This window comes from Haliaeetus leucocephalus, unplaced genomic scaffold (assembly GCF_000737465.1).
Source record: "Haliaeetus leucocephalus isolate CR32 unplaced genomic scaffold, Haliaeetus_leucocephalus-4.0 Scaffold165, whole genome shotgun sequence".
NCBI classification, from domain to species: domain Eukaryota; kingdom Metazoa; phylum Chordata; class Aves; order Accipitriformes; family Accipitridae; genus Haliaeetus; species Haliaeetus leucocephalus.
In genome coordinates this window covers 460,504-469,662 of record NW_010972601.1, presented here as the reverse complement: position 1 = coordinate 469,662, position 9,159 = coordinate 460,504, and the positions used below count along the sequence as shown (strand labels likewise).

General features: G+C 47.5%; 1 protein-coding gene across 7 annotated transcripts in view; it reads left to right on the top strand.

Annotated features, from left to right (window-relative positions):
* The first annotated feature begins 8,517 nt into the window (after window positions 1-8,517).
* ASCC2 (activating signal cointegrator 1 complex subunit 2) overlaps window positions 8,518-9,159 on the top strand; it is a 32,011-nt gene continuing 31,369 nt past the window's right edge. For 4 of the 7 annotated variants that reach the window (XR_774095.1, XM_010563336.1, XM_010563335.1 and 1 more), the window contains exon 1: window positions 8,850-8,871. The gene's annotated coding sequence lies outside the window, so the exon portion shown is untranslated. Of the gene's footprint in view, window positions 8,596-8,820; window positions 8,872-9,159 lie in introns of those variants that run through there. The other 3 variants (XM_010563334.1, XM_010563333.1, XM_010563332.1) reach the window with 3 other exon arrangements.

Sequence of the window (9,159 nt, the reverse complement as noted above, 5' to 3'; positions counted from 1 at the left end):
CTGGGCCGGGGTCGCTGGGCTCCTGGCTGCCTCCGCCGCCTCTCACTGCCACAACAACATGGCGGCCGCACGGGACGCGGGCACGGCGGGGCCGGGGGGTCGCGGGGCCGCCCCCTCCTCCTCCTCCCCCCTCCCTCCTCCGCGGGGCGGGGCCTGGCGCGCGCCGTTCCCGCCTTCCCGCCGCCTCTCCCTTCCCCGCTCTGAGGGGAAGGTCGCGGCGGGCGGCGCCGATCGCCTCAGGGCTCCCCGTCCCCTCAGGAGGCGGCCGGCCAGAGCCGCGGTCCATTCCCCAGAGCCAGGCAGCCGTTCTCCCCCTCCCTCAGCCTCTCAGCAGGTGAAACTGACTCGCCCCTTCCTCCTTTTATAACCCTGGGGGGGGGGGGCGCTTAACCGCCGGCAGCTGGCTAAGGCCGGCCTCGGCCCGGCCCTCGGCAGCCGAGAGCCCCACAGAGGTAGGAGGTGCGATGCGGTGGTGCAGATGGTGACTCGGGAGGTTTTGCCGCCGCCTCGGCTAACCTGTGAGGCAGGTAATAAATAGGTGGAGGTGGGCTGGAGTTGGGTGTTGAGGGGAGCTCTGAGAGCCGAGATCTGCCCAATCTCCACAGCATCTGCTAGCAGCAGGGCCTGCAGTCCTGGAGTCCTCCTTAGGAGCCTTGCAAAGCCCGTGCAGTTTCTGACTATAAAAGCCGCTCTTGCGCACAAGGTCTTGTGGCTGCTGCTTTCCTCCCTTGCTTTTGTGACATTCAGCTCAGCTGTAAGAACATGTGTGGCCCCATGCCATCAGTAGATGCACCATCCAAGCCACCCTGAGCAGCCTGCAGCTCCTAGAGCATGAGGTAATGGAGAGCAGGGAGCCAACATAAGGCATGAGAGCCAAAAAATACATGGAAATTGAGAGACAAGTGATAAAAGAGATATGAGCGTTAAATAACAGAAAGGCATAAGAAAGCTTGAGAGGCAAATGGCAGCAGTGTCAGAGGTAGTAGGGCACGGTTGGCCGGAAGCATTGCAATTTCCAGAATGAAGCTTTAACTAAGCCTTGTGCAATGGAGTTCCTTTTCAGCAGCAAGATTTATATCTGGGTTTTGTTGCAACTGTGACGGATCGTTAATGCTTTATTTTTATACATATCTTTAATTTACAATACTGTATGTAGGTCAGGTTGTACTTTTGAGAAATATTTCCACCTGCTCCTCATGTTCGCCTTGATCTGAAATGAAATGCTGGCTTGCAAGTAACTATAAAATGCACTCCTAAATTATCCACAGGACTCTCCCTCTGAGTCCAAGGCTAGGCATTGTAACAGATGGACTTCACTCTGTCATTAAGTCATGTTTAAGCTAGAAGTAGCATTAATGTTCAGAGAGAACAATGCAAAATACAGGATCCCATGTCTTTAAACTCAGATATAAGCCACGCAGTGAGTTGTTTTCTAGTTTCACTCCCTTGGTTAGGGACAGTAAACATTTGAAAGGAAGTTAATCAGCCCCTCTAAAGGGAATTTTTCCAACAACAAGCCATCATCTGAATGCAAATGTGATCTGAAAGTCAATATGTACCTTCAGAGGAACTTTGGAAGAAATACAGGTAACCGAAGGGAAAAACAGGATTCCTGGCCTGTTTATACCCAAAAGCAATGAAAAAATGTCCAGCCAGTATAGCTGTATTTGAAAGGGATGTGTGTTGACAGCATTAGGAAGCAGAATATGAATTTTGAAAAGTCCCTGTTAAATGGTTGCCTTTTGCAGTATGCCTGGACGGAGATCAAATGTGACCTACTTCAGGAAGCTGAATCCTGGAGGCCCAGGGCTTTTGTACAGCAGAACCTGCTGGTTGCTCCTTCTGTTTTTTAAAGAGGGGGAACTAGCTGGAGTGCCATCACTGTGACAGGAAAAGCTGTGCGCTTCCAGCTGCTTATTTCAATGACACAAATTGTCGTCTTTGGCATTATCTTTACCGATACGGTTGAACACATTGCATGGAGAGTTTCCATCTCTTGTGTTCTGAGTCTCTCCATTTCTTGTGTTCCAGTCTATTTTTTAGTAAATAATACGTATGGCCCCATGTTAAATGACTTTTGCTTCTATTTTCTATGACTGTCAGCAAAGGATGATAACTAATGGGAATTATTTTATGGAAATGGAAATTACTGTACCCAAAGGGAGAGCAAGGCCTGTGAGAGCCTGACATTCAGCTCAGGGAATGAGGTGTTCCCAAGCCCACAGTTCTGACGGACCTGAAACATATCCTCACTCATCCAGTACAAAGTTTTTAATTTGTCAGGTTGAGGGTGGTAATGAATTACTGAGGAACTACTGAAGCACTAGTTGTTTTTAAGCAGGAGGAAGAAAAGCAATCCAGTCATTTAGATGCCTGTTAGTCTGACCTCGTGGACATTGAAAGCTTAGAAAAACATGTAAAGGAAAAAGTAGTTGGGGACAGAAAATAAATAAAGTAGAAAATAAAGTAAAAATGTGACATAGCTTTACTAAAGATAGATTGCATTTAACTAAGATTATATCTTTGATAATTGTTTTCTAGGCAATGGCTGTACAATAGATTTAATCTAACTGGATTTAATAAGATATTAAACCCAATGCCATATGGCAAATGCATAGTTCATCTGCAGAGCTATTTGGTAGGGAAGGAGCTAGCTACAGACAGATGACAATAGTTTGGGTGGAAAGGTAGTCTGTGAGGGTGGAGCTGAGCTCCTTAAGAAATGACTTGGAGACATATCAGCAGGTTCAAAAATTTATTCAATAAATTAATGGAGAGCAGGTCTATACAAAAATAGCTACATGGAAAAGGTAGGGAAGTCACCTCAAGCGTACACCACCTGTGGATGTGCAGGGAGTGCAAAGGGAAGAGAGAGCAGAAAGTGGCTGGGCTCCGATGCTCTCTCAAAACAGCATCACTGACTGCCCCTCTCAGAGATGGAGTCCTGGACCACAGGGACCACAGGCTGACCCAGCGAGGCATGTCTTACATTCTTTTGATCTTGGACAATATTTTTCAGACAGGTCTTGGAACAAAAGGTAGGAGCGAGCTGATGGCATTTGCTGATGGCACGAAGTTGGGAGGCACCAGCAGTGCAGAGGGAATATCTGTACTGCTGGAAGAGTTGGATAACATTGAGTGCTGGCACATTGGAAATGGGATGAAATTTAATAGTGGAAAGTACAAGGTCATGCACTTGGGAATTACTAACAAGAATCTGCTGCAAGCTGGGAGCTCATCAGTTGGAAATGACAGAAGAAGAGAAAAATCTGGGTGTATTTGTTGATCTCAAGATGACTGCGAACTCCCAATATGAAGCAGCTCTGATGAAAAGCACATATCAACTGAGATATTTCCAGGAGAATGGGAAAATGTTAATGCCATTATACAAAGTTCTGCTGCAACCTTCTCTGGAATTGCACATGCAGCTCTGGTCACTTTTAATCAAGGGAGACAAACTGAAAATGTGACTGGAGAATAATTACAGGGTAATCCTGATTTTTTTTCTTATGTAAGGATCTTGAAATAATTTGTTTAGCCAAAAAACTGAATGGTGAGAAGGGATACAGTTGTTCTCTATGAAACTTCAGGGAGTAAACACAGAAGTAAACACATCTCCCTTAAGAGCAAGGGTGATGTTAGTGTAAGAGAAAACAAGTATCCGATGGCCATGAAAGTCCAGGCTGAAACATGAGAACACCAGAGCTTCCAACAGCTCCTGAGGCTCTGGGTCATCCTTCCCAGAGCTGCCTTACCCTGATGCAGTTGCCACCAACAGCTGAGAACTGACCCTAAAGACCCAACAAGTCCTTTCCAAACCTCTCTTACTGTTTGAGACACAGCTGCTGAGTTACTACTTGGCTTCTTACAAAAAGAAAAAGGGTACCTGATGTGGTAAGATATTCTTCAGGCTGCAGTCGCAACCCAAAGGTCATTCTTGTGATCCAAACAGCCAAACTCAGACTCTGTGGGCTGTTTCTGTTATGATGAAAAATTGATGGTAAGGTCAGATATGTCTTAAAAAGACCAAACACACCAAGTCCTGATTCTGTAAGAACCGTCAGATCATGAAATACAGGGTAGTTTTCTTTCTCAGGACTCCAAACTGGCTTCTTTGGCCAGTTTTCTACCCAAAAGCAGCTCTCTTCATCCTTTCTCTCCCATTTTGTTTGTTTTTTCATCTTTTACCTTACTTTGATGTCTTGCTCATTTTACTCTCCTTTTTTTTTTTTTTTTTTTTTACAAATGCCTGAAGAGAATGCTGCACTCGGATCCATCTCTGATCATGGTATTTATACTGTGTTCCTCACTGTAGGTGCTTCCGTTCTTTCTGCTCCTATCAAACAAGCAGTTATTTCATTGTTCCTTTAATCCACATGGCAGGTGGTGAGGACATGGGGGTCAGCACAGTGTGAGGCCACCCCTGATTAAAATGTGCCAGGTGAGAGGCACCCACTCTGTCAGTCTTCCTGATGGGGCCCAAAAAACAGATGCTCCAACTCATTCCCTTGAGAAATAAGTGAATTATTTGAAAATAATGAGATTTTTGTTACTTAGGTATCATATTTGTCAGAACATTTTCCAGCAGACTCATTTTAGGATTTTTTGTCTTGTAGTAACCCTAATTTAAAACAAGCTGTACTATTAGTGACACTTTGCTGAAGGGAAGCCAGCACAATGAAGCTGTCTTGGCTATGGCTTCACATCAAGATGATTATTACAGGTCTAATCAAATATGAAGATTTGGGGGACTGTGAGAACTTCACATTCAGTGGAACAGCTACAATATTTTTTAGCAAATACTGAAAACGGCTTTGGGGACAGCATTTCCAGGTAGGAGCACTGCCGTCCGAGCCTGGTTCTGCAAGGACACGTGAGCTGCTTGGCATGTGAGAACCCAGCTCAATCCAGCAGATCAGCCGGAGACATACTATGCCCAACTGTGAAAGGCAGGACAGCACTTCATTACAGAATTTTTACTGAACATACTAGTTCTGCTCGGGTTCGTGCTCTGCGGATGATGGGTGACACCTTGTTTGTGCAAGGCATTTCTGTACTTGGAAGTAAAAGCTGAAGACATCAATATTGAAGGTACGCCAGCAGTTCAGTGTAGGCAGAACGTTTGGAAGTCTTGTTTTCTGTCTGCTTATATTATTTTCTTATACTTAAAAAGACTAATAATCCATATTGTTTGCACAGTGAGCTAAAAATACATAAAATGTTCAAAGCATTTTATGCTGAACATGTCTTTTCTTTGGAAAAGTTAACTGACACAACTTTAAGCTGTGTCATGTGCTATGTCGCTAGAACAATGCTGCCTGAAAAATGCTTTTAATAATAAAGCATATATATTTTTCTTAATAAGCACACTTAAGATTGATCCTTCCTCCTGAAGTTGGATAGTTGTTATTATCCTAGTTGTTGCTATCCTATCATACAAAAGAGAAACACCGGGCAGTGACAGGCTAAGAAGCTGTCTGATCAGAGGAGCTGCTTCAAATATCATTAGAAAATGGTATTATTTTAACTGAATATCTTAAGTGATAATTCATTACTGTAGAAATATGCTGGTAACCTGCTCAAGGACTGTGCCTGCTGTGGTGTGCAGGTATCAAAGGAGGGAGTTCCCACCCACAGGAACTTGCACCATTAAAGCTCTCAGAAGTTGAGCAACTCCTTCGTTCCACTGGCCAGGCGAACGGCGTACCCACAGCCTCTAAGAGAAAGAGGGAACTGGTGTTCTGCCCCTGCGCAGATGCAATGCCATGCAGAGGATGAACTAAGAAATATCTTAGGCCACCCCTGGTGTCTTTTGTTAGTGACCAAAAGAAAAAATATCCTATGATGAGACTGTATGCTAAGAATATACTTAGAGGGGGTTAATTGGAGAACGATGGGAGATTGATAAAATAGTTGATAAATTATTGTAGGATCCACCAGGTCAATAGTTTAATGATAACACCTCTGTCTCTGTGACTATCAGGAACATGCTGTGGAAGGCTTCTAACTTCCATTAGTCCTTGATAAGCTAATGTATATATCATTAAGATAAAATGTAAAAAAGACAAAAATAGAGCTGGGTTGAAAAATTGCAAAGGCCAGGGCTATGCTGATTCATCATTATTACTGTAATTGCATTTCAGCTGCTTAGAAAACATAATGGTCAATTTTCACAACTTTGCAATTTAGTACTGTGGTTATGTCTTTTTTTAGATTACACCAACATATTCCTCTGGTCATTTCATAACTCTTTCATTCTATTTCTATTTTTTAAATGTGTTGAGAAGTGACAATCCTTCAGGGTTTCCTGTGCCCTCAGACCTGCACGTAAACAGCACACAGGCAGGCTGCTGTCTTTAAACCCTCTGTGATGTCCGCTTGGAGAAAAAGAGGGGACAGCAGGTGTGCCTCGCCTGGTTTGCATGCAGGGAAGAAGGTCACTTGGCCCGATAACCGCTGAGACTGCTGTGCGAGTAGGGGAAAGACAGTGACTATCTTCTGTGACTGCACAGGAGTGAAGCAGATCTTCTAACCAGCCCCTAGGCTGTCATTTGGAACTTTCAGGCGGAATTTGAGAAAACGCAGGAACTGTGGAAACCTGGGTGCTGTTCAGGAAGCAGAATGCCATATTGTAGCGTTCGTGACAGACCAACAAAGAAAACAGACTGACCTCTGACAGCACATTGCTGGGTTGCTCCAGCGTTTCAATCCTCCCCTTGGTGCTTTTTGCGCTGCTTGAAATTAAAAGGCTGCTTTTGTGTCTTATCACTAGCCGAGTCAGGAGTGTCCTCACCGCACAGAGTCAAGGAGATTATTGGTACCTATCTGTCAAAACGCTGACAGTGCTGCCGGAACGGAGGCACTCCTCCCCACCTTTGACTTGTGACATCTGATAATCTGCACCATTACATCCCGCACTGAACAGCTTCCTCCTGTCCATGGATCATACCAAAGGAGGATCCTGTTAACAAAAGCTCCTTTTCCAAAAGCCTTTATCTAGAGAAGTTCTCCACTTCGGATCTGATCCAAAGCCTGCTTGCCCGGTAACTTCACATGGCTCTGGATCAAACACTGAGAGAGGGATTTTTCAGCAGAGCTCAGCAGCCTGCGAGCTGTTTTTAATGCTTTGCCTTACCTGTGTGAGAGCGGCCAGCGGTTACCTTGTGCGGCTGGGATTGGAAAGGTGTGATGAGCATGAAGATTTCGGATCTGACTTTTATTGTCATGAGGTGTTAAAGGTCTCTGGCATGTTGTACAGAGGTGAATGGATGCACTTTTTGTTTGCCAGGTCAAATTTACTTTGTACGAATAATGTGTATACATATAATTATTCAATTTGGTTATCCATGTGTAGCTAGTATCACCAATGTTTTGGGCAGAGGCTCCAACAGTTCACAGTGCTTCAGGAAATCAAATAGGTAATACGCAATTGGTAAGGTTACAAAAAAAAAAACCACCCTAAAAAGAGGAATAGTGACTCAAAACAGCTTGATGACAGATTCAAAGCCCACTGAGTCACTTGGATTCTTGCCACCGCTGTTCTGAAGGAAGGTTGGCGAGGGAGGGGAAATCAACAGATGCCTTTGCAAGGGAATCGCATTTCAGTTGCCAAATGTTATCCTCCGCTAAACAATCGGAGCAAACCTTGGATCTGACATTATTACTAGATTTTTGTTCTGGTAGGTTGTGTTGCACAGCGTGTCAGTGCTGGGGCTCCAGTCTGAGGGCCTGACTTGTGTAGTGATGTTTGAGAAGTAGAAATAATAAATATTTCATTTTAAAAATCAGTACATTCAAAAGGTACGGCAAAAGAATGGTGAAAACAGCAGGTTCCGGACAACCTGCCACGACAGGTAAAGTGCAAACCAGTAGTACCCTACCAGAGGTGAGAGCCTCTGCTGCCCTCCTGCTAGGAAGAACGTGTCGGTGTGAGAGTAGGGAAGCGTCCCCCCGTGCACGCAGCTGGAAGGCGGGAAGTCGAAATTACCCACTGTCTGGCGTCTGCGAGGGCTTGGATTGAGGGATCGGGAGCTGGAACCTCGTTACGGCCCCAGCCCTAATTAGCCACATGACAGAGGCCATGGTGTGGTTTCCATTTTAGGCTACGTTGCCATTTAAACCCAGGCCCTGGTCTAACTTTAGGAGGAGTGTCTGGTGGTCAAGGAAGGAAACCGAGACCCTTCACCCGGGAGCACCCCAATTAGTGTGTCTGCCCCCCCCGCAGCCCGCTGTGCTCCCACAGGCTGGGGAGCGCCGGGGGTTTCCCTGTGCTGTGTCATCATCTGCTCTTGATATCAATTGCGCTTGGATTAATTGACAGGAATCACGCTTGTCCTGATGCCAAAGCTGGGGGGGGCGGTGAGGGACTGGGGGGATTCGGCCCCCACGGGGGCCCCTTCCCGGGCTCCCTCCCGTCGTCTGCCGCACCGGAGGGGTCCGTGGAATGACGTCACTACAGTCTCCCTTATAAAAACGGTGATGTATTGGACTACTGGTTTTCTTTCAGGGGAAGGACAGCTGCCTCGCAGACGGAGGCTTTCCGCCCCGCACGGGACGGCGTTAAGGACTGTTAGCTGTAACGACGGCCGCTGGAAGGTACCGCGGGCGGCAGGAGTGGGATTTGGGGCTTAAAACCGCCTCTTTGGTTCCCGCAGCACAACCGTGTCGGTTTAAACGCTCCTTGCGGCCGCCTCCGGCCGAGGGGGAGCCCGCCTCGCAGGGGCAGCGGGGCGGGCGGGCAGCAGGACCCCGCGGAGCGGGGCGGAGGGGGCGGGGTCCCCCAGGCCCCGCCCACCATGGCACTTCCGCTCAGCCCCGGAAGAGCCGTTTGGCTGCGGAAGCGCGGTGCCGGCGGCGGGACGTGGCTGCTCGGTAACGGGGACTCGGCCACCGTGGCGGGGGCTCTGTGGGGGTGGCTGGGGTAGGGCGGCAGCGGCAGAGCCCAGAAGTACGTGGCTGCGGCTGGGCAGGGTGACGGGGCCCGGGCAGGGCCTGGTAAGGCGGGGGCAGGGCGGCGGCGGTGACTCAAAGGGGTGTCCGGAGCGACAGGGCTTGGCTTAAGTGGCGGTGGCTGGAGAGAGAGTGGCCGGGGCACGTTGTAGGGCTGTCAGAGCCGGGACGAGGTGGCAGAGTCTGGAGGGGGTCTCGGGGCCTGGGGCC